This window comes from Salvelinus sp. IW2-2015, linkage group LG1 (genome assembly GCF_002910315.2).
Source record: "Salvelinus sp. IW2-2015 linkage group LG1, ASM291031v2, whole genome shotgun sequence".
Classification (NCBI taxonomy): domain Eukaryota; kingdom Metazoa; phylum Chordata; class Actinopteri; order Salmoniformes; family Salmonidae; genus Salvelinus; species Salvelinus sp. IW2-2015.
The window spans coordinates 19,748,255-19,774,155 of NC_036838.1; the positions used below are offsets into that span (position 1 = coordinate 19,748,255).

A 25,901-nucleotide genomic window follows, 5' to 3' on the forward strand; every position below is an offset into this window, starting at 1 on the left:
ATGGCTCTATATAATACTGTACCCTTTCTTGAATTTGGTGGCATGTCTGGTGGCGTAAGTGTGTGTGTCAGAGCTGTGTGTAACTTGACTATGCAAACATTTTAGGATTTCCAACACATTAGTGTTTCTTATAAAAGGAAGAAGTGATGCAGTCAGTCTCTTCTCAACTCTCAGCCAAGAGAGACTGGCATGCATAGTATTTATTTTAGTCCTCTGATTACAATGAAAAGCAAGACGTGCCACTCTGTTCTGGGTCACCTGCAGCTTAACTAGGTCTTTCCTTGCAACACTCGACCACATGACTGGACAATAATCAAGATAAGATAAAACTCGAGCCTGCAGGTCTTGCTTTTTGGAGTGTGGTGTCAAAATGAAGAGCATGTCTTTATTATGGACAGACCTCTCCCCATATTTACAACCATTAAATCTATATATTTTGACCATGACAGTTTACAATCTAAGGTAACACCAAGTAATTTAGTCTCCTCAACTTGTTCAACATCCACACCATTCATTACCAGATTCAGCTGATGTCTAGAAGGAATTATTTGTACCAAATACAATGCTCTTAGTTTTAGAGTCGTTCAGGACCAGGTTATTACTGGCCACCCATTCCAAAACAGACTCTTTGTTAAGGGTTTCAGTGACTTCATTAGCTGTGGTTGCGGATGCATATATAGTTGAATCATCAGCATACATGGACACACATGCTTTGTTTAATGCCAGTGGCAGGTCATTGGTAAAATAGAATAGAGTAAAGGGCCTAGAGAGCTGCCCTGTGGTACACCACACATTACATGTTTGACATTAGAGAAGCTTCCATTAAAGAAAACCCTCTGAGTTCTATTAGATATATAGCTCTGAAACCACGATATGGCAGAGGTCGAAAAGCCATAACACATACGTTTTCTCAACAACAGGTTATGGTCAATAATATCAAAGGCTGCACTGAAATGTAAAAGTACAGCTCCCACAATCTTCTTATTATCAATTTCTTTCTTTCAACCAATCATCAGTCATTTCTGTCAGTGCAGTACATGTTGAGTGCCCTTCTCTATAAGCATACTGAATGTATGTTGTTAATTTGGTTACAGAGAGATAGCATTCTATTTGGTCAAACATAGTTTTTTTACAACAGTTTGCTAAGAGCTGACAGCAAGCTGATAGGTCTGCTGTTAGAACCAGTAAAGGCCCCTTTACCACTCTTGGGTAGCAGAATGAATTTGGCTTCCCTCCAGGTCTGAGGACAAAGACTTTCCTCTACGATCAGATTAAAGATATGACAGATGGGAGTGGCTATAGAGTCAGCTACCATCCTCAGTAGCTTTCCATCTAAGTTGTTAATGCCAAGAGGTTTGTCATTATTGATCGATAACAATAATTCTTCCACCTCTCCCACACTAACTTTCAAAATTCAAACTTGCAATGCTTTTCTTTCATTATTAGTTTTTTTATGTATGAGTATGATGGCTCATTATTCGTTGTTGGCATTTCCTGCCTAAGTTTTCCCACTTTGCCAATGAAGTCAAAAATAAAAAATAATTGGCAACATCAAATGGTTTTGTGATGAATAAGCCATCTGATTCGATGAAAGATGAAGTTAAATTTGTCTTTCTGCCCGAAATGTCATTTAAAGTACTCCAAAGTTTTTTGGCTTCATAATACAGTTTCTTCTTCTTTTTCTTGAGTTTAGTCACATAATCTCTCAATTTGCAGTAAGTCAGCCAGTCAGATGTGCAGCCAGACTTATTAGCCATCTCTTTCAACCATATAGTTTTTCAATTCCTCATCAATCCATGGAGACTTAACAGTTCTAACAGTCAGTTTTTTTAACATGTGCATATTTATCAATAATTGGAAGAAGCAATTTCATAAATTTAGTGCAGCATCTAGATGCTCCTTATTAATCACATGAGACCAACAAATATTTGAAATATTATCCACATAAATGTAACAGCAAAATCTTTTGTTTGGTCTCTTAAACATACCACCATATTGCTAACACCTATCTGACCATTTCGGGTTCATCGAGCGGCCATTTTGGATCGAGCGGTTGTGGTTGCCAAGGCTCAGTCTTTAATACAGCCCAGCAGCTGCCCCCTACTCAGTGCCCCAGTCATGAATTTACAGCAGGTACAACCAACTGGGGGGGGGGGGGGTTGTACCCGCTGTACAGTAGGATCTTGATCACCCTGTTGCAAGAGAACTTTCCTGCAACGCACGAAATGTAAATCTTGTAGTCTATTTGAGGTTTGAAAAGGCTTCTACAGTCTGAAATTTCTAAGTCGGAATTACAAACTTTAAAATACGTTTTAAGCCTCAAATAGAATACAAGTATTACATTTCTTGGATGGAAAGTTATCCTGCAACAGGGTGATCAAGATCCTACTGTACATCTGTATAAGGTCAATTGCAGATATAACAACAGTCTAACTTGGCATTCTGATAGAATTAGTTGGAACACACTAAGCCAAACTAAGCTAAACCAAGCTGTAAATATCATAGTCAGCACTGTTTGGCATGGTAGTGTGAAAATGGTAAGCAGCCACTTTCCTAGGACCCCTCCCTCCATCTCTCCCTCCCTCCATCCCTTCCTCCCTCCCTCCATCCTTCCATCCTTCTCCTTCACTACTGGAGGAATCCACAGCTGTTGGGGACATTCTGTCCCCCTGCTTCCAAGCAGCTGGAGAATCCATCCCCTTCCTCACTGTGTGTGTGTGTGTGTGTGTGTGTGTGTGTGTGTGTGTGTGGGTGTGTGTGTGTGTGTGTGTGGTGTGTGTGTGTGTGTGTGGTGTGTGTGTGTGTGTGTGTGGTGTGTGTGTGTGTGTGTGTGTGTTGTGAGAGAAAAAGTGTGTGGGTGTGTGTGTCTAAGTAGGCCTATGTATGCCTGTGTGTGTCAGTCGAGTGTGTTTATGAATGTCCGTGTGTGTGCCAGTGTATTAATAGTGCACATTTGTCTCTTTACGGCACACAGCACGTCTTTGTGTGGGTTGAAGTAGTATATGTAGGTAACTAGGCGTGCTAGTTTATTTATAGTGTCACCTGTTGGGTAACACTTGTGTCACTGTGAATATTCCTGCAAAGCAAGTGTGTGCATATGTTCAAGTGTATGTGTGTGTGTATATACTGTATATATATATATATTTATAGCATCACCCCGCTTGCCACTTATTCACATTTGTCTCTTTGTGAGTGTATGGCGTGTTTGTGTGTGCATGTGTGGTATATATGCATGTCAATGTATTAATAGTGTCATGAATTGCATGCACACACTAGTGTGTGCATGTGTATGCTTGTCAATATGTTCAGCCTCATATGGAGTCCTATGGAGGGTGTGTGGAAGAGAATGTCTACTTACACAAACCATGCGATTGGCATTGCTCTTCCATGCAATGTAATGCATACAAAGCAGCATAGAGTGGATGCATATTTACGCTGCTTTGTATGCATTAGATTGCAAGGACATATTATGCTGTACTAACATACCCCAGCTAACAATTCTAAGTAAAGAGAACGTTTTTGTAATGTTGCCCGTAACGTCCCCCAGATGTTTGAGTGTCCAGTTTTCCGTTAGTTAGGGGAACATTCTATAAGGGTTGGGCGGTACACTGTATAAACCGTATCCCGAGGTATTTCGAAATACACTCGATATGATTTTCCAACAGTGTCAATACCGTTGTTTTAATACATTTGAATATTTGTACTTTTTAAATAAATACCTGCAGTCAACTTGTGCACTATGCAATAGATAAAACAGATCGTGTTTATCATTTCGCCTGTTAGATACTTTTTCCTTTTAAAGCTTTCTGGTACTAGTTTTCAGAAACGGTGGTTTGAGACAGTCACATGTTTGTGTTGATGGGATATTCTCCAAACCCACAGAGAACTGAACAGATGAATGTCCATGCAACGTTCTCCTGGAGCGTGCCTAGAACATTAATATCTTATATTCTGAAAACATGGCCACCATATGCTGTGACTGTTTCATGGGACATTGTTGGAATATTCTCTTAGTCCACAGAAAACTGGACACATGAATGTTCATGCAACGTTCTCATAAAACGTGTCTAGAACATTAATAGAGGGCTCCCGAGTGGCGCAGCATTCTAAGGCACTGCATCTCAGTGCTAGAGCCGTCACTACAGACCCTGGTTCGATTCCATGCTGTATCACAACCAGCCATGGTTGGGAGTCCCATAGGGCGGCGCACAATTGGCACAGCGTCGTCCGGGTTAGGGCTTGGCCSGGGTAGGCCGTCATTGTAAATAAGAATTTGTTCTTAACTGACTTGCCTAGTTAAATAAAGGTAAAAAAAAAAAAAAAAATCTCAAAAAAGATATTGTATACTGAAAACATGGCAACCATATTCTGTGTATGTTTGGTGGGACGTTGATGGAATATTCTCTTAACCCTTAGAAACCTGGACACAGGAATGTTCTTAAAACGTTCCCATGAAACGAGTCTAGAAAATGAATATAGAATATTCCAAGAATATGGTAACCACGTTCTGGGTAAGTTCTGTTTGACAGTAAGGGAATGGTTTCTTGGAAACATTCCTTGCACGTCACTGGAACATTCCTATGAAAACATTAGGTAACGACCAGTGTTGGGGAAGCTACTCTGAAAATATAGTTACCAAGCTACCAATGAATTCACCCTGGAAGAAGTTAAGCTACACTAAAGCTACCCTTAATACAAGTACTAAAGTTACTTTCAAAAAGTAGTTCACAACAGATATTTTCAAAAGCCAGCATGATGAAGTAACAACTAACTTTGCCACCGCAAAAGTAACACTTCCTCTTACTTGACTATACCAATTTAACTGGGTGGCACAAAAAGACACTTTGTGCAAAAGAGGCACTTTCTCACTCACTCACTCACTCACTCATTCTCTCACTGTCTCACTCACTCACTGTCTTGCACTCTCTTTCAAGCAGTCTTCCTCTCTTTTCCTCTCTCTCGCTCTCTCTCTTTCACAACTCTTTTTCACTTTATCTCTCTTTCACTCTTTCTCTCTCGTTGTTAATTTTGTACTTCATCCTTCCCAATGGCTCCACTCCACTGTAACTGTGTTGGAACACTGGCCGATCAATCAAAAGGTCAGAGGTCAAAGTCATGGGTGTGTCAAGTCCTTTCACAAAGCCGATCCCCTCAGGGCTAAGGTGAGGGGTCGCTGACTCATAGTTGAGAGACGAGAGAGACATTAGATAGAGAAAAGGAGAAAGATGTGTGAGAAAAAGAAAGAGAGAGAGAGCCACAAGCCCACCAGTTCTTAAGCATGCTGCTCAACATTTCTCACGGCTAAAACAGACTCACAATTGTTAAGCGCAGTTCAAAAGGTCAAGAGAGCCAGGTTTTGGGCTGTGAAAAACAAGTGTAAAAAAGTGTAAAGTGTAAAAAACGGAGGTAACATTCTCAGAAGTAGAGGCTCATAACAATGTCATGAGATTGACTTGATGCCTGTGCTAACTTGACAATAGATACGGTATAACACTGGTATAACATGGTATAAATATATTAAATAATTTATTAAAACACACTGTTTTGCAATGAAAGACTACAGTAGCTTTAACAGGGTTGCACCATGGTGTAGCCCGAGGACAGCTAGTTTCTGTACATTGACTTCAATACAAAACCTAGGAGGCTCGTGGTTATCACCCCATACCTTAGACTTACACAGTAATTATGACAGTAATTATGACAACGTCCGGAGGACATCCTCCAACCTATCAGAACTCTTGCAGCATTAACTGACATGTGGTCCACCCAATCAAAGGATCAGAGAATGAATTGGGTACTGAAAGCATAAACTACAGCCAGCTAGCACTGCAGTGCATAACATGTGGTGAGCAGTTGACTCAAAGAGAGAGAAAGACAACAGTTTAACAGTTTTGAACAAATTTATTCATTTAAAAATAAAGGAGAATCAAGAGAGCGAGAAAGAGAGCGAGAGATAGCTATATTTTGTTGAATTCTTTTTTACCTTCACTTACTTAGCCAGTGAATGCAGCTAGCTAGTTTAGCCTACTCAAACACCCGGCTCAAACAGAGAGGGATGCTATGTTTGCTAGCTGGCTATGACTATCCCATAATGGAACTTTTTCAAGTCAAGATATTCGTGTGGTTTAATTAATTTATTGCCACCGGGGCCCACCGGTATAACTGCTAAACTGCTCGCTGCTGACTACTGCGTGATTGTAGGGGGTTTACTAACACGTTAGTTCTAGTAGCTATGTTGACTATGATGTTAATATGAATGGCGACAGAGGGAGATGGCTGCAGTTTTACGATCCCGTAACCAATTGAGCTATTGTGTATGTTTTTTGCGTTATTTGTAACTTATTTTGTACATAATGTTTCTGCCACCGTGTCTTATGACCGAAAAGAGCTTCTAGATATCAGCACAGAGATTACTCACCCCGTACTGGAGGAGTACTTTTTCTTCAACGAGTCAGACGGGAAGGATTTACTTCAGACGCCTGACAAGGCTCTCATCCCTGTCATTCACAGGAGAAAGAGACTTAGGTATTGGGGACGAAGGTCCAGGTGCCTTGTAAGAATCTGACGCCGAGAGGGTAATCTAACTTTACCATCGGTCCTATTAGCCAACGTACAATCAATCGATAATAAAATAGACAAACTACAATCACGTACATCCTACCAACGGGACATGGTACATACAGCTGGCGGGTCTTAAGCTTTTCCGGTAGGCCTCTGGAAAGACAAGGGGTGGCGGTCTATGTATATTTGTAAACAACAACTGGTCCACAAAATCTAAGGAAGTCTTGAAGTTTTGCTTGCCTGAGGTAGAGTATCTCATGATAAGCTGTAGACCACACTATTTACAAAGAAAGTTTTCATCTGTAATTTTCATAGCTGTCTATATACCACCACAAACCGATGCTGGCACTAAGATCGCACTCAATGAGCTGTATACGGCCATAAGCAAACAGGAAAACGCTCATCCAGAGGCGGTGCTCCTAGTGGCCGGGGACTTTAATGCAGGGAAACTCAAATCCATTTTACCTCAATTCTACCAGGTATTTTCATCAATAAGTTTGTCATCACCAAAGTGACCGTAAGTACATACCCCAACGAGAAGCCATGGATTACAGGCAACATCCGCACTGAGCTAAAAGGTAGAGCTGCCACTTTCAAGGAGCGGGAATCTAAACCGGAAGCTTATAAGAAATCCCGCTATTCCCTCCGACGAACCATCAAACAGGCAGAGCGTCAATACAGGACTAAGATTGAATCGTACTACACTGGCTCCGACCCTCGTGGCATGTGGCAGGGTTTGCAAACTATTACAGACTACAAAGGGAAGCACAGCCGTGAGTTGCCTAGTGACACGAGCCTACCAGATGAGCTAAATGACTTCTATGCTTGCTTCGAGGAAAGTAACACTGAAGCATGCATGAGAGCAATCGCTGTTCCGGATGACTGTGTGATCACGCTCTCCGTAGCCGATGTGAGTAAGACCTTTAAACAGGTCAACATTCACAAGGCCAGACGGAGTACCAGCATGTGTACTCCGAGCATGCGCTGACCAACTGGCAAGTGTCTTCACTGACATTTTCAACCTGTCCTTTACTGAGTCTGTAATACCCACATGTTTCAAGCAGACCACCATAGTCCTTGTGCCCAAGAACAGTAAAATAAACTGCCTAAATGACTACTGACCCATAGCACTCACTTCTATAGCCATGAAGTGCTTTAACAGGCTGGTAATGGCTCACATCAACACCATTATCCCAGAAACCCTAGACCCACTTCAATTTGCATACCACCCCAACAGATCCACAGATGATAAAATCTCTACTGCACTCAACACTGCCCTTTCCCACCTGGATAAAAAGAACACCTATGTGAGAATGCTATTCATTGACTACAGCTCAACATTCAACACCATAGTGCCCTCAAAGCTCATCACTAAGCTAAGGACCCTGGGACTAAACACCTCCCTCTGCAACTGGATCCTGGACTTCTTGAAGGGCCGCCCCCAGGTGGTAAGGGTAGGTAACAACACATCTGCCACGCTGATCCTCAACACGGGGGCCCCTCAGGAGTGCGTGCTCAGTCTCCTCCTGTACTCCCTGTTCACTCATGACTGCACGGCCAGGGACGACTCCAACACCATCATTAAGTTTGCCGATGACACAACAGTGGTAGGCCTGATCACCGACAATGACGAGACCGCCTTATAGGGAGGAGGTCAGAGACCTGGCCGTGTGGTGCCAGGACAACAACCTCTTCCTCAACGTGATCAAGATAAAGGAGATGATTGTGGACTACAGGAAAAGTATGACCGAGCACTCCCCATTCTCGTCGATGGAGCTGCAGTGGAGCAGGTTGAGAGTGTCAAGTTCCTTGGTGTCCACATCATCAACAAACTATCATGGTCCAAACACACTAAGACAGTTGTGAAGAAGGCACGGTAAAGTCTATTCCCCCTCAGGAGATTGAAAAGATTTGGCATGGGTCCTCAGATCCTCAAAAGGTTCTACAGCTGCACCATCGAGAGCATCCTGACTGGTTGCATCACTGCCTGGTATGGCAACTGCTCGGTCTCCGACCGCAAGGCACTACAGGCGGTAGTGCGTACAGCCCAGTACTAGGGCCAACCTTCCTGCCATCCAGGACCTCTATACCAGGAGGTGTCAGCGGAAGGCTCTAAAAATTGTCAAAGACTCCAGCCACCCTAGTCATAGACTGTTCTCTCTGCCACCGCACGGCAAGCGGTACCGGAGCGGCAAGTCTAGATCCAAAATGCTTCTTAACAGCTTTTACCACCAAGCCATCAGACTCCTGAACAGCTAATCAAAGGGCTACCCTGACCCCTCTTTTACGCTGCTGCTACTGTCTGTTTATTATCTATGCATAGTCACTTTAATAACTCGACCTACATGTACATATTACCTCAATTACCTCGACTAACCGGTGCCCCCGCACATTGACTCTGTACCGGTACACCCTGCATATAGCCTCGCTATTGTTATTTTACTGCTGCTGTTTAATTCATTATTTGTAACTTTTATTTTCAATTTTTTACTTAACAGTTTTTTTTCTGAAAGCATTGTTGGTTAAGGTCTTGTAAGTAAGCATTTCACTGTAAGGTCTACACCTGTTGTATTCAGCGCATGTAACACATTTGATTTGATTTGAATATGGTGACAACGATGTAGGCTGTGTTCAGGCTGTGTGTATCTGTCACCTTGATTACTCAAATTTCTCTCGACCTGTGCAACTATGTTGTAAACTTGAATTCATAGGCTAGGTTGTAGCAACCTTATGATGGATATAGGGAATAGAGAAACATTTGAGTATCATGTAGTAGCCTAAACCTATCGATGTGACAGTCATCCAATATGCTGTAATAGAAATAAGGCCATGCTCATAAAAAAATAATCATCCTCCCTCATCTTAAACGGCACCAACCGCCACTGGTGCGATATGCAGAAATCGCTCCTCCATTTCCTGGTTGCTAAAATTCTAATAGTTTGCCTAATTTCAGATTTCGTGACTTAACAAGGTCTCTTGTTATTGTACCACCTGAACTGCTGTAAAATGTTTTCAATAACCCCAAAATATTGTATTTTCAGCAGTTTGAAGCTGGTGTACAAAACCAAACATAACATACACAAAAATTCAACTTTAGGATGGGAAGCCTAGAAATAGCACACATAGAACAGATCTACCTAGACTTGGTTTCAATGAGAATGACAGATCTATAACTCACATTTCTATGTGAATTTCGTCCCCCAAAAAGTTACAAATTGCAGCTTTCAATGGCTATAAGGTTACAGTTGAAGTCGGAAGTTTACCTACACTTAGGTTGGAGTCATTAAAAATCATTTTTCAACCACTCCACAAATTGCTTGTTAACAAACTATAGTTTTGGCAAGTCGGTTAGGACACAAGTAAATTTTCCAACAATTGTTTACGGACAGATTATTTCACATACACTAAGTTGACTGTGCCTTTAAACAGCTTGGAAAATTCCAGAAAATGATGTCATGGCTTTAGAAGCTTCTGATAGGCTAATTGACATCAGTTGAGTCAATTGGAGGTGTACCTATTTCAAGGCCTACCTTCAAACTCAGTGCCTCTTTGCTTGACATCATGGGAAAATCAAAAGCAATCAGCCAAGACATCAGAAAAAAATTGTAGACCTCCACAAGTCTGATTCATCCTTGGGAGTAATTCCGAAACGCCTGAAGGTACCATGTTCATCTGTACAAACAATAGTACGCAAGTATAAACACCATGGGACCACGTAGCCATCATACCACTCAGGAAGGAGATGCGTTCTGTCTCCTTGATATGAACGTACTTTGGAGCGAAAAGTGCAAATCAATCCCAGAACAACAGTAAAGGACCTTGTGAAGATGCTGGAGGAAACAGGTACAAAAGTATCTATATCCACAGTAAAACGAGTCCTATATCGACATAACCTGAAAGGCCGCTCAGCAAGGAAGAAGCCACTGCTCCAAAACAGCCATAAAAAAGCCAGACTACGGTTTGCAACTGCACATGGGGACAAATATCGTACTTTCTGGTCTGTCTTCTGGTCTGATGAAACAAAAATAGAACTGTTTGGCCATAATGACCATCGTTATGTTTGGAGGAAAAAGGGGGAGGCTTGCAAGCCGAAGAACACCATCCCAACCGTGAAATGCAGGAGTCGCAGCATCATGTTGTGGGGGTGCTGCAGGAGGGACTGGTGCACTTCACAAAATAGATGGCTACATGAGGGAGGAAAATTATGTGGATATATTGAAGCAACGTCTCAAGACATCAGTCAGGAAGTTAAAGCTTGGTCGCAAATGGGTCTTCAAAATGGACAATGACCCCAAGCATACTTCCAAAGTTGTGGCAAAATGGCTTAAGGACAACAAAGTCAAGGTACTGGAGTGGCCATCACAAAGCCCCGACCTCAATCCCATAGAACATTTGTGGGCAGAACTGAAAAAGCGTGTTCGAGCAAGGAGGCCTACAAAACTGACTCAGTTACACTCTCAGTTACACTCAGTTTCTCTGTCAGGAGGAATGGGCCAAAATTCACCCAACTTATTGTGGGAAGCTTGTGGAAGGCTACCTGAAACGTTTGACCCAAGTTAAACAATTTAAAGGCAATGCTACCAAATACTAATTGAGTGTATGTTAACCTCTGACCCACTGGGAATGTGATGAAAGAAATAAAAGCTGAAATAAATCATTCTCTCTACTACTATTCTGACATTTCACATTCTTAAAATAAATTGTTGATTCTAACTGACCTAAGACAGGGAATTTTTACTCGGATTTAATGTCAGGAATTGTGAAAAACTAAGTTGAAATGTATTTGGCTAAGGTGTATGCAAACTCCCGACTTCAACTGTATGTGTGCACATATCATGTTTTTTTGTTTCAAATGCGATCTGTGTAGACAAATGTGATGTTAGTTTGGTAGCTCACATATGCATGTACGCAAACACACACACACACACACACACACTGCAGTACTGCTAGATTTTGAGGGAGTGTGTGTGCGGTCAGCTGAGCTGGTTTAAAACCAGAAAGAGGCAACAACGTGATCTTCACGTCTAGTCCTGTCCAGCCCACAACACTATCCATATTGTCAGCACTGCTCTCTCACACTGTTTTTAAAAAAAGTGTTTTTTCAGTAGAAAATAAAAAATACACAGAGGTAGAGGAGCCAATTCCCTGTACCAACCAAGTTCCCAAGTACCAACCAAGTTCCCAAGTACCAACCAAGTTCCCAAGTACCAACCAAGTTCCCAAGTACCAACCAAGTTCCCAAGTACCCAAGTACCAACCAAGTTCCCAAGTACCAACCAAGTTCCCAAGTTCCCAAGTACCAACCAAGTTCCCAAGTTCCCAAGTACCAACCAAGTTCCCAAGTACCAACCAAGTTATATTACTTTCTTCGCTTACCTCAAAAAGTCTGCTAAGATATAGTCATGTTAACACATTCTGTTTACATTTGACATTTTTTGTCATTTAGCAGACGCTCTTATCCAGAGTGCATACATTTTCATACTTTTCCCCCCAGTACTCTTCCCCCGTGGGACTCGAACCCACAACCTTGACGTTACGAGCGCCATGCTCTACCAACTGAGCACACACAAAAATAGCAACAAGCATATTATTGAGTGAACAATCACTTCATTGATACATATCAAATTACTAGCAACCAATGTTTCAGCAGGGTCTTCTTGTTAAGGGGAAACGGTAATGGCTAGCCATTTGATAAGCATGAATAATGCATTGTTCGGCCAAATGAATAACTTGGCACGATGCATGTTGTATGGACTATGTTGTCACACTGTCACACTTTTCCCAAGTTATAGCACACACTATGTTACATAAAGCAAGTTCCTAAAGGACTATGGGCTGGTGTCCCAGACTGAGATTAAACCCAGTCCTGGACTAAAAAGCTTTTTGAATGGAGATCTTCCATCGAGCATGCTCTTAAATCCAGAACTAGGCTTAATCTGTGTCCAGGAAACCAACCCACAAGAGTTTAGTTTAGTCTGCATCATGTTTTCCTTCTTGCTATGGAAAATGTAGTATCGTGATACCCCCCCATGAGTAAAAGTGCAGTTCAAACCCATGGCAGTGGCACATAACAGAAACCTCCAAGGTAAGGTTATAACATTTCACTTGAACCCTCAGCACCCAGTCTCCTTTACACTGTGTCTGTTATAACACTTGCGCGGCCAAACAAATGGCAGTCATAACAACTGGAGTCGGCCTGAGGCTGTGACGATCCCTGTGTAATGACACTTTCAGGTAAAGTGATACTAAAAATGTTTTAGCGCATCTATGCAGGCACGCACGCACGCACGCACGCACGCACGCACGCACGCACGCACGCACGCAGGCATGCAGGCAGGCATGCGGGCAGGCACGTACACTCACACAGTGAACTAAGTTGGTTATCGGAGAGGGATGGAGAGAAAGAGGGAAAGAGGAGAACAAGACGGAGAGAAAGAGATCTAAAAGGCTATACAAACGGAGAGTGGTGTCCATTCCTCTGGCGTGGCACACGTGAAACTGGCGTAACTATATCCTCACATTACTATGACTATGACCTCATCCTGACTAGTGTGTGGTGTGTGTGTGTGTGTGTGTTGTGTGTGTGTGTGTGTGTGTGTGTGTGGTGTGTGTGTGTGTGTGTGTGTGTGTGTGTGTGTGTGTGTGTGTGTGTGTGTGTGTGCTACTCTCATGTGTCCAGGTTTTTCCTTTTCTCACACACACACACACACACACACACACACACACACACACACACACACACACACACACACACACACACACACACACACACACACACACACACACACACACACACACACACACACACACACACACACACACACACACACACACACACACACACACACACACACAAACACAGCTGCTCCCCCATTGCTACGAAACATCAGCCATACTCATAAACTACTGTAGCCTACAGTACATCAGAGAACCAAGTGTTTTGCCCATTGCATGAGTCAAACTTTTCAATGACTTTATAGGTCGTATTTGAGCCTCTTGTAAATGTAATACCTTCTCTGACTATAAGGCTATTCTGTCCAAGCGTATGCTTTAGTTGCACAATTACACGATTACCAATGATTTATATCACATTTTCTAGTAATTGAGGCAAGCTTAACCTACAATACATGGTGTAGAGTACAACCACACCACCATTCAGTTAGCGCACTCCTTTCAACAGGAAATGTAGCCTTCATTAGTTTACAGACGCACCTGATACTACCTCAGGTTACACTACACCTGGATTCCAGACAACCTTGATATTAGTGAAATATGGAATCCTACCCGTCACTGTCGAAAACGTCTTTCCAGTCCGCCTGTCTCTATTTGAGGTCCAGATTCTATTGGTCCATCTGTTAGGAAGTAAAGGAAAACAATCGTGAGTACAACATACATTCAGCACTGAGTGAGTTTTGAGGTGCACCATTTAAGTGCATCATCACTTTCTGATGGGCAACCAGATGACGCGAGAGACTTGATTGTTTCAATAAATGGCTAATCAAATACGTGGGTAAATGCAAAAGCGTGCTGACCTTTCACACGCACTAAACTCAAACTCAAACTCCAAACATAATGTTAAACGAAGAATTGAAGATTATATTATACATTTAAATTGTACAGACTATTCAAGAGTAGACCAAATAATAAGTAGCCTACCTCCGCGGTTACTATTTGACACATTCATTTGAGATCAGTTTTCTAATTTATTGATGTCTTCGACGCTGCTATTAATTAGCGAATACAATTCAACAGGGGAGCAACATGTGGTCCAATTTTGCGATACATATAGGCCGTCTGTAATAGGAGGCTACTGTAAATGTAGCGAATGAAACTCCAAAAAAAATGACTAGCCTACTTCCCTTTGTCAAACGCGCAACAAAAAACTAAACTAGAGGTGTTGACATAATCTGTCTAATTTTCGCATTGTTGAAGCTATCATTTCTGCGACGTTTCTGTTGAGTTGATCTGTTAGTCTAACGTTCATCTCCTTTGAGGAACAGTAAAATGAGCCAGTTCGGTCTCAGGGCTCCACCTGCTGAACACCCATTTTATCAGCTTGTCTGAATCATGTCCATTTGAGCTAAAAGTGGAGACCACACAATCTCACAATAACACTGAAACAGCTCACTCTAAATATAGGGCTTTATTCAATCTGGAACGGTGAAGCGTTATAGGCCTACATATTCTGCCCAAGAAATGTAAAAGTGATTTCCGATTGAGCCGAAATGTGCAGTATTGACCGCTCCGCTAACGGGAACATTGCCTTTAACTTTCAATCGCGCTGTAATGCTGAATTTCTCTAAAGAGATTGCTGCAAGGATAATAACAAGTATAGAAAGGATGTGGTATATTGTGCTGTTATAGAGGATTTCGAGTTCACAAACACAAACAGAAAGTCATATGCAAGTACTGATGAAAAACTACAAATAGCAAGAGACATGTAGAAAATACATGCAAAAGCATTATAGTATACATTATGGTGTTAACTGAATTGTACTGTATGTATGTGTATGAATGTCGAGTAGCAATTAGCAAATTAACAAAAATAAACTAACAGACAGAAACTCACAAACACAGACAATACTAGTGCACTGCCCTGATGTTCACATACAGTAGTGTCCATAGACAGACTCTTCAGAGTGTGAGGGTAAGATAAGGAACATGGCAGGGAGGGAGAGATGAGATGAGTGCAGACAATGTACAGTGCCAGCCTCACCCTGCTGGAATAGGCAACAACATGAGGTGCCAAACACACATACAACACACTCCAACACAGCTTTATTGAAAACAGGTCATGACCTTGTCACTGTAAAGTCAAAACTGGACATTATTTTTGTCTGTTGTCTGTTGAGCAAAGAAGAGGGATAACTCCTTTTATTCAGCTTACAGTTGTAAAACATTGTGGTGTAAAATAATAGAAAAAAAATGGCAATTACTTTTAGTGTTAGGTAGATATGCCAAAAGGATTTTCCCTTTTCAGTCTGTGTGTGTCAAACATCAGAAGGGATGTGGATGTATAGCAGTTTACCTCAACAGCATTTGCTTTGAAATCATGTACTGCTTAATGTAAAATGATATGTTCCTAACATATTTTCAAAGAATCAAACATTAAATCTAAGTTATTAGAGTACAAATTGGGGCCACAATTAATCAAGGATGGACCACAAACGGTCCCCGGGCCACAACATTAATATAAATTGTGTATTGATCCATGGGAGTGCTGAGTTGAAATTCAAGCTACAAGCTTGTTAGGATTGGGTCCACCCCACAGTCATACCCATGACTTGTTGGCTGAATACTCTTGCCATAAGTACCAAAGGAGAGACACAAGCTGTGTTGTATTATGGTTCTGATAAACTTGTTGATATTAGTTTGTTTTGAGTGGAATTGTAATTTCACCTTAAATTAACTTAAGAGAGCCAAAGTGTAAACAGTGGTTCAGACAATTCCAAAAGATGACCTGAATTGATTCAAATCTATTTGACCATCCCAAATCAGGTTAGAGTTATCTCCATGGGCCGGGCTCAACGACATATTGTAGACATAGGGTGGATTTGGCCAAATGGAGAACCTTTAGTCTCATTTATAGGGAATAATCCTATTATCTAGGAGAGTGAGTTGAGGAGTAGCTGCTGATCTGACTGACAATGACCAGGATTGTGCGAACTAAGAGTTCAGCTGTGACTGTGGCAAATGGGCCAGACTGCTACTGCTGTTGTGTCTTACAGAATGTTGTCAGCATACAGATGGAGTTTAGTGGATTTTACATTCCTTCCAATAAAATAAATATACAGCGTAAAAATAATAGGCCCTAAAACTGAACCCTGGAGGACCCCCTTCGTAAGCTGCCGAAACTCACATTTCCGTGCCCTCCTGTACCACACATTGTGTTCTGTCAGAGAGATAAATGCTGAGGTGTCTGTGGGTGAGGACGGGCAGAGCTGAGAGAGATGGGGAGGAGGACAAGTGAGGTGGAGAGGTACAGAGAGAAACAGAGAGGGAGAGAGATACCATGCACATATGCCTCAGTAATAATGAAATGTACAGCTCTGAGCTCTATGACCAGTGGGGTGCCAGCTCCGCTCCCAGGCACAGGAAGCCAATAGGAATGAAAGGAATGCAGTCAGGCAATGCAGTGATGGAGGGAACAGAAGTTACCGTACACACAGGGCAGATTGCCAAAAAGAAAGAAAGACAGAAAGAAAGAAAGATAGATAGATACATACTGCACCTATCACAGTGTTCAACATGTACATGTATATGGCATTATTAAATATTAAATGTAGAATATTTGACAGAGATTATTATTATTATGAGGAGTCCTACTGTAGCTTCATGCAGTGTTATGATTCCTGGAATATGTCATATTATCTCAGTCACAGATTTCCTGGTACTGGGTGGAGGCCTGAGGGTATATCCCTGGGCAAACACTCATCTGTTATTCAATCTCTGGGGGGGGCACAGGGTGTGTTCACCACCCTCCATCTATTTATTTCAGTCTCTCTGTTCTGTGTCTCTGTTCTGTTCTGTTCTGTCTGTCTGTCTGACTGTCTCTTTCTCTGATTGTGAGACACACCAGCTGAGTTATGACTGCTGTGTGTCACTGAGCAAAACTGTCCTTTCCAATGGCAAGGCAGAGCAGGAAGCGTGAAAGAACTGAGAGAATGAATGTAATGGATCATTGTTGTGTTCCAGCCTTTCCCAGGCGCATTTGAAAGATGTGGTTACATTTAGCTTTGACACTTGGAAGGTCTTATATCTTTTTTTGGGGTGTATAGTTATGGTGTATTCCATTTACTGATATTCTATTTACTGTCTCTCTCTGCCATTACATCAATTCCCTCTCATATCAGGGTAGTGTGTTTTCTATCAGAGACCACTCTAGTCAACGTCCTGTAACAAACCTCTGACTCGACTGTCGCTAGCTAGCAGTGGTGCGGTGACTTTGAAGGTGTTGAGATGCTAGCGAAAAAGGGTTGCCTTTCAGCCTTTCCATTCCTGGTAGATGCTATGTTATGCTAGGCCACAGAGAAGACAGATAAAACACACTCGCTTCATTTCACTGGAAACAAAGATGCTGGAAAGCGTAGCGATACGACGCCCTCACACACTCCTCTCTGTGTGTGTGTGTGTGTGTGTGTGTGTGTGTGTGTGTGTGTGTGTGTGTGTGTGTGTGTGTGTGTGTGTGTGTGTGTGTGTGTGTGTGTGTGTGTGTGAGTGTGAGTGCGTGTGAGTGCGTGTGAGTGCGTGCGTGCGTGCATGCGTGCGTGTGTGTTTGCGCATGTACTGTAACCTCAATGGATTGTAAATGTCTTGTCTTATGTCTTGCTCTCTGCAGGCAACAACTTGAAATCAATGACATCAAATGTAGGTTTCATTTAAACCCTGTGCCCTGACTCCTTTGAGACCACGGGAACGAGTTGAAACTCCGTAAGCTAGTATTATGTGCGTTTCAAATCTAAAATGCTCAAACAAAGTTCATTCACGTGGAACACACCTCTTTGATGACAACCAATTGAAAAGACGAGGGAGGCCATGAATAATGGATAGAAATAGACAGTACAGCATTTTTCCTTTCTGTCTATGTTGCTATTAGTGGGTTTCCTTCCACCCCCAAGTGAGAATTGAGAAAAGTTGTTAGTCATCATTACATCCAGCATCACCTTCTACTGCAGTGGGCTAAATCAGGGTCAAACAGAGTGTTTCTTGGTTGTCTTACACAAATCTACTTCGAAAACAAAAGTATACACTTCACACACATGGTTATGTTTTTTTTTTTTTTAATAAGACACCTGTACCATGGCAGATATAGAGTTGAAATGTATTTCATTTTTAGTTTTCATCCCAATATTACACTAAGTACATCAGAGAAGACTGAAATATAACAAAACCGTTTGACAAAGAAACACTAGATTTTTGTCCGGTTTAAAAAATGAAATAAACTTTATTCAATGATCAAATTCTGAAAAATATGAATAACATTCCACCCAGGAGGCCAAAGAGGGTGCTTTTGATCATTGACTGCCGAAAAAGGCTACCACTTCCCCTTTTGCACATACCTGCAAATCTCCCTTTCCATCACCCAGTGTCTGTGCCCCTTTCAAAAGCTACCTTTCAAAGTGACACCTACAACTGGTGATGGTTGCTCATTATATGGTATATAGTTTTGCAGTTATAATTTTGGGCGACAGGTAGCCTAGTGGTTCGTGCGTTGGGCCAGTAACCGAAAGGTCGCTGTTTCATAATACCAGAGCCGACAAGGTGAAAAATCGGTCGATGTGCCTTTGTGCAAAGGCACTTAACACTAATTTACTCCAGGGGTGCAGTACTACTATGTCTGATCCTGTAAAAACAACACGTTTCACTGCACCTACCGTATGTGACAATAAAACATCTCTTTTTGTTGTATTGATACAGAAATATACTGAGAGTCGTGCAATGACTAAACTTTTCCAGCAGGGGGTGGCATTTAACGAACCATTTGACCACCCTGAGGCTACAGTACTTCTCTTTGAATCTCAACATTGGCTAAAGCCCAAGGGAGTCTTACCATAAAAAAAATCACCCATCACACATCCTCTTTACCCATTATGCACAATAATTCCCTCTCTGCACTTGACCTATGGTCTAGGTCACTCCTCTACTGAGACTGAGAGTCAACTACTGTCCCAGAGAGAGTGTTATGTCCCAGTGGGCTACTTCTGTCTGACAGTGACCTTTTGACGTCTTGACCTAGTGACCTCCACAGGCTAAACACAGTCTGAGTTGGAAGATTTATCACCGCAACAGAAATACTGGCCATAAGTAATTAAAGCGGAGGCTGATTACCCAATCTGGCATTTCACAGAGAGAGTTTCTGTTCCGCTAAAATGAAATTAATTTAATTGAATTTCAATTAATGTAATAATCAGAGAACTCATACCATTGGTCCAAGAAGCATAACACAGGGTGCAATCATAGTGGTTACTATGCAAATATGACCAATTTTAACTTTTCATAACTAGGTACCAAGGGCATTTTGTGAAATATCACTGTTTTGCGATGTCATGCTATTTTCTGTAACTCTCAACAAGAGTTGGTCTGGAGTGAGATACCATCTCTATTATGGAAATACTTAATTTGTGTGTTATATACAACACATACTCTCATCTACGTCTCGTATAACTTCAATGGTGAGCTGTGAGCATCTATGAAACGGTGCACATCTACAATATGAATTCATCGAATTGTTCTGCTTAACAGTAGAGATTTATTTAGGTATAGATGACATCAGTCCAAACCTCTATATGAAGCGCTTTCAACTATCAAACCAACAAGAACTCCTTGGACTGTAATTTGAGTTTGTCACCTCCAAGTCAGAGCAAAATAGCTTGTGAATGTCCTCATTATGGACCATTATTGTCAAAAAAGGACATAAAACTCCTGATTTAGGAGCTCAACAAACCACACATACACAACTGGAGTAGCCCTGGGAAGATTAAAAATAGAGAGGAACTTTAGTGTTTTGGGCAAGAGAGTGAGCAAAAGGCTGAGCCATGAGTTCAATCGTGTTTTTTATCAAACTAGATTTAAGTGTGGTGCATTGTAAGTTCAAGATGAGGAGAATCAAGAAATCAAGAGCTGGGAATGCTCTGCACTCTGTTCTTTTGTGTGTGTGTGTCTTATGATGACTAGTTTTGATCTAGTCTCTGATAATGACTTTATGTTTTTCAACTTTTGGTTGCCTGAAGATTGTCCCACGCCATAGAAATACAACCAGTGGTAAAGTACACAAATGTTGAACGATACAGCTAGGACAGCTTTCGTAGCTATACAACTCAGAAAACGTTTGCGTGTTGCAATTTCAAATTGCGCTATCGCTATCATAAAGACAGTTTTTCTAAGGAATAAGAAGACGTGTGCCAATGGACAGGAAGGGAGTGTGGGGGGGGGGGGGGGGGGGGGGGAATGAGATGGACAAATTGCAAACACATTTCGTTGATTTGTTCTTTTTCCCTGCTTAGGGACCTGTAGGGCAGTGATCAGTGCTGTGGGACACATGGAAATACATTGGTCAGATTATGAAAGCAGGCCAATTCACTCTCAACGCTCCTATAGCTATCTCTCCTCCTTCTCACTCTGCAAGCTCTATTAACCGTATGCGGAGAAAGTAGCACATCAGAGTGATCAAAACAAAACAAACCATTAGGAAAGTTCCCCTTACCCTGTGTACTCTCTCTGTTTCTGTGTGTGTCTCTCTCTACACACGCACACACACACACACACACACACACACACGCGCGTGCGTGCGCTTGCACGCACAAACACACACACACACACACACGCACACACTCTGACACTGGTGGTGGGACTGTTGTTTTGTGTTCCCTTCTTCTGAGCGGACTGACTAACTCTCAGGGGTGGGTGGGGTCTGTTTCCAATTTTCGACCCTCTCCCCGTCCCGAGTCCCAAGCAACATCACCTCCGAATTCAACGACAAAAGGAAAAACCTACTGTAGGTACAATAATCATATTTTCCTCCGAATGCCCAGAGTTTTTCCGCATGTGATATTAGTGTGGTATTATTTAACATGAACAACAAAGCGAGTGTGGGAAGCTACATCACAAAGCGAGGAAGAACCAAAGCTAGAGCTGTTCTCCAGAAACGCACAATGAGAGACTTGACACATGAACATCTGCCGTGGAGTTTGACTCAAACAAGATGACAACAACGATGAATCAACAAAACTCTGTCTTTACCAACTTAAATAAACAACATATCTCCTCATCTGCACACTTGTTACCCTTACTCTCTAACTTGAGCATGTCAAGTACAGTGGGAGTTGAAGTGAAGTGTAAAGTGACATCTCATTCTCTTGTCAGCCCATCTCTAATAGCATAGAACCCCTGAGAAACCAGATTGCAGAGTGATACAAAAGTACCCATCTGAAACAGAACAGTAAAACTATTTTTTCTTACCAGTATTAGATCTGGACAGCCAGTGTTATGTGCTTTCTTGTCCCTCATACAGCAGTCAGCAAGCAGGTCAATCTCAGAGGGACGGGTTGAAGTGGGCGGGTGGGTTAGATACTTGCTGGACAGCGGAGTGGGTAGAGAGCAAGTGCGTACGTTCAAGGAGAGAGAGAGAGAAAAAGTGCTTGAGACAAGGGGCTTGCTCTGCCTTTTGAGCCACTCTCACTTCCGCTCTCTCTCTCTCTTTCTCTCTCTCTCTCTCTCTCTCTCCCCCTCTCTCCCCCTCTCTCCCTCTCTCTCCCTCTCTCTCAGACTCACACAGTTGCTCAGCTCTATCAGTGTGATGTAGGTTTTGTCAGTGCAGCCCCCGAACCAGAAGCTACGAGGAGAGGAAGAGAAAAAAATGGAAAGTGTGTGTGAGCAGTGGTGTAAAGTACTTAAGTAAAAATACTTTAAAGTACTACTTAAGTCGTTTTTTGGGGTATCTGTACTTTACTTGACTATTTCTATATTTTTGACTACTTTTACTTTTTACTCCATATATTTTCCCTGACACCCAAAATACTTGATATATTTCGAATGCTTAGCATGACAGGAAAATAATCAATTTCACGCATTTATCAAGAGAACATCCCTGGTCATGCCTTCTTTCTCTGATCTGGCGGACTCACTAAACACAAATACTTTGTTTGTAAATTATGTCTAAGTGTTGGAGTGTGCCCCTGGCTATCCATAACTTAAAATAACAAGAAAATGGCACCCGTAAGGTTTGCTTAATATAATAATGGTGAAACGATTTATACTTTTACTTTTTATACCAAATACTTTGACTTTTACTCAAGTAGAATTTTACTGGGTGACTTTCACTTTTACTTGAATCATTTCCTATTTAGGTATCTTTACTTTTACTCAAGTTTTAAATAAGGTACTTTGTTCCAAACACTGTGTGTGTGTCTGTGTTGTGTTCTGTGTGTGTGTGTGTGTGTGTGTGTGTGTGTGTGTGTGTGTGTGTGTGTGTGCGTGCGTGCGTGCGTGCGGTGCGTGCGTGCGTGCGTGCGTTGCCGTGCGTGCTTGCGTGTGTGTGTGGTGTGTCAGAGAAAAGAAAGAGCGAGAGAGAGCGAGAGTGTGGAGAGAGAGAGAGAGAGAGAGAGAGAGAGAGAGAGAGAGAGAGAGAGAGAGAGACTGTAGCAGCCAGGGGCAGACATTGACAATGGCAGGAAATGTTGTATCAGGATGCACTGTATGAAAATACAAACAGTAAAATCAAATAACACCCATAAAAACAACTTAAAAACACATTGTACTCAAAATATCCTTTAGGAAGGTAGTGTTTGACAGTTACTGTACGTTTTTAACCTGGCATTACAATGCAATATCCCTCGGGCATAACAATGTATCTTGTAGAGGGTTTACTGCAAATGATTATTTATATGATAGTCACTGGTTCTAGGGAGGTATCTCACAAACCATGATCAATAAGTTGAATGTGTTATTAGTCATATATACGGGATACGCATGGAATACATTTTCCAACAAAAATTCTTACTCGCAGGTTCCTTTCTCAACAATGCAACAACAATAATAAATAAGAAAATAAAAGAATACGAACATAAAGTAAATGGCAGTAGAATAATACATTTGTAGTATAAGTATATACAGGAAGCACAATTTATAGTCCAATATTACACCTGTATTGTGGAAGGGGGGAGGGCAAGTGTACAAATTGAGCAGTATAATAAGAGTCTGGTAGCAGCAGTGTGATGTGTGTGTAGCATTAAAGTGTGTGTGTGTGTGTGTGTGTGTGTGTGTGTGTGTGTGTGTGTGTGTGTGTGTGTGTGTGTGTGTGTGTGTGTGTGTGTGTGTGTGGTGTGTGTGTGTGTGTGTGTGTGTTGTGTGTGTGTGTGTGTGTGTGTGTGTGGTGTGTGGTGTGGTGTGTGTGTGTGTGCGTGTGTGTGTGTGTACTGTATGTCTGTTTGGATGCGTGCGTGAGTGAGTGAATGTGTGGTAAGGTGCGGACATACAGAGCAGGTGGTCTGTCCAGTTCAAATGTTTAGCAGTCTGATGGCTTGTAGATAGAAACTGTCTCTGAGACGGTTGGTATCAGACCTCATGCTTCGATGCCGTCTACCCGACGGTAAGTGAAGGTACAGCTCGTGGCTGGGGTGTGTGGGGTCCTTGATGAAGCTGCGTTCCTTCCTCGGGCCCCACTTCGAGTAGATGTCCTGGATGGGTAACAGTTGTGTATTTATTGGCTGCGACGACTGCCAATTTACCAATATTAACTGGAAGGACAGAGTCATCTCCAAAAAAGAATAAGGGAAGGATCTAGTGGTACCGTCATATTAGTGACCTGTGATAAAATCTGAATAATGCCTTCCCAATAATTGCCTAGTTCAGGGCAGGACAAAAACATATGCAGAAGTGTGCCCACACCCGTTTTACATCTTGGGCCAAATGTTGAATATTTAGAATGTATCTTATACAGTCTCTCGGGTGTAGTAGACCCTGTGTAAAAGATTTGATTGCATCAACTTGTGCCTTGTGTTAATATGAAAGGTGCTGGGCATCTAAAAATAGTTTTCTCCATTTGTCATCCTCAAAAATGAGACCAAGGTCATCATGCCACTTCATGCAAGCCTTCAGGGCTTCATCATTCCCTAACAGAGCTTGAAGACTAGAGGACATGTAAGAAATGAAACCTTTTACCCCTTTCCTCTCCAGTCACAATATATCATTTGTCGATTTACTCAATGGGCTGAGTCCTACCTCCCTGTTGAGTGGCAATACAATGCCTAACCTGTAGGTACTTGAAGAAATTAGTTTGAGGTAACTAAAAATGAGATGCCAGTTGTTAAAAGGATAGTGGTCCACCTTCTCTATACAGATGACCAAATGTTTTAATTCCTTTGTTGAACCAAGAAAATGTAACACCATCTCTCAGGGCTTTGGGTAAGATGGGGTTATTATAGAAAGGTGTTTGTTCATACATGCTATGCCCTTCTGTTTGTTTACAGACTTCAATCAATATGTTTAGAGTGTTTTTAATTAAAAGGTTGTTTATCAGACCTAGCAAAGATTTAAGTGGGCTAATATAAGGTATAGATGCCAATGAAACAGGGGAAAGACTATTCCTCTATCTGTCTCCAAGAGGGTGAACACGGTGTTGTATCTTGCCATAGCCACAGCCCTTTAACTGAGATTCCCAGTAATACAACTGGAAGTCAGGTAGAGTAAGACCTCCTTCTGAGTATGGTTTCAATAAAGTTGTGTGTTTCAGAGACGTTCCTATTAAGTTGTTTGTAGAAAACTTTGGGAGTAGGAAAGGCCAAGGTTTGAAAAAGGTACAGAAATTGTGGTAATATATTCATCTTTAAGAGAAATGGGTAAATCCTGCCATCTATCCAATTCTTCCCCAACCTTTTTGAGAAGTGGAGTATAGTTCAGTTGATACGGCTTAATATTTTCAGAAGGAATTTGCAATCCCAGATATGTCATTTTCGGATGTCTCCAAGAAAACGGCTGGTCTAGAATTGGGTTCTGCATAGCTGCCCTGTTAAAAGGCATGATTATACTCTTTCATAGGTTTATTTTATATCCTGAAAAGGTCCCTTATTCTTTCAGGATGTAAACTAATGCTCAGAGTGAAATTTCTGGTTTAGTGAGGTAAAGCAAAATGTCATCGGCGTATAGCGAGACCAGATGTTTACGCCCACCTATACGAACACCATCGATGAATGGATGAGATCTAAAAGCTTCCGCCAATGGCTCGATAGCCAAAGAAAAAAAGAGAGGACTAGCGGGATAACCTTGTCTTGTGTCACGTGATAGGGAGGACTGGGAGGAAACGTTTCCATTAGTCAGGATCTGAGCTACCGGACATTTGTACAGTAATCTAATCAGACCTACATACTTAGGTCCAATATTCATCATCTGTAAAAATACAAACAGGCGGTTCCATTCTATGCGGTCAAAAGCTTTTTCCGCATCAAATGAGGCCGCCACCACACGTTCTTGGTCATTCTCTACATAATGCATACTATTAAATAATCTTCTGATATTATCAGGAGATGAGTGGTTTCTTACAAAGCCAGTTTGGTCCATATCAACCAAATCAGGATGAACCTTGTCTAGTCAAAGAGCTATGAGTTTTGCAAGAATCTTATATGAAGTGTTCAATAAAGATATTGGTCTATTCAACCCACAAAGCAGAGGATCTTTCCCAGGTTTCTAACAAAACTGTGACCAGTGCTTGTTCAAGTGTGCCTGGGAGCTTTTCTGTCTCTATGGCATGAATAGGCATATTGCAAAGAGCCTCAATTAGTTTGGGTAAAAAGGATCTATAGAATTCAATAGGGAATCCATCTAACCCTGGTGATTTTCCCCCAACA

The 25,901-nt window shown here is 41.8% G+C and overlaps 1 protein-coding gene across 1 annotated transcript in view; it reads right to left on the reverse strand.

Annotated features, from left to right (window-relative positions):
• LOC111961722 (histone deacetylase 7-like) overlaps positions 1–21,817 on the reverse strand; it is a 76,957-nt gene extending 55,140 nt beyond the window's left edge. Inside the window, exons 1-2 of the mRNA XM_023984244.2 lie at positions 21,520–21,817; positions 13,846–13,913 (exon numbers count right to left, since the gene is read on the reverse strand). The gene's annotated coding sequence lies outside the window, so the exon portion shown is untranslated. The remainder of the gene's footprint in view (positions 1–13,845; positions 13,914–21,519) is intronic.
• Positions 21,818–25,901: the final 4,084 nt, after the last annotated feature.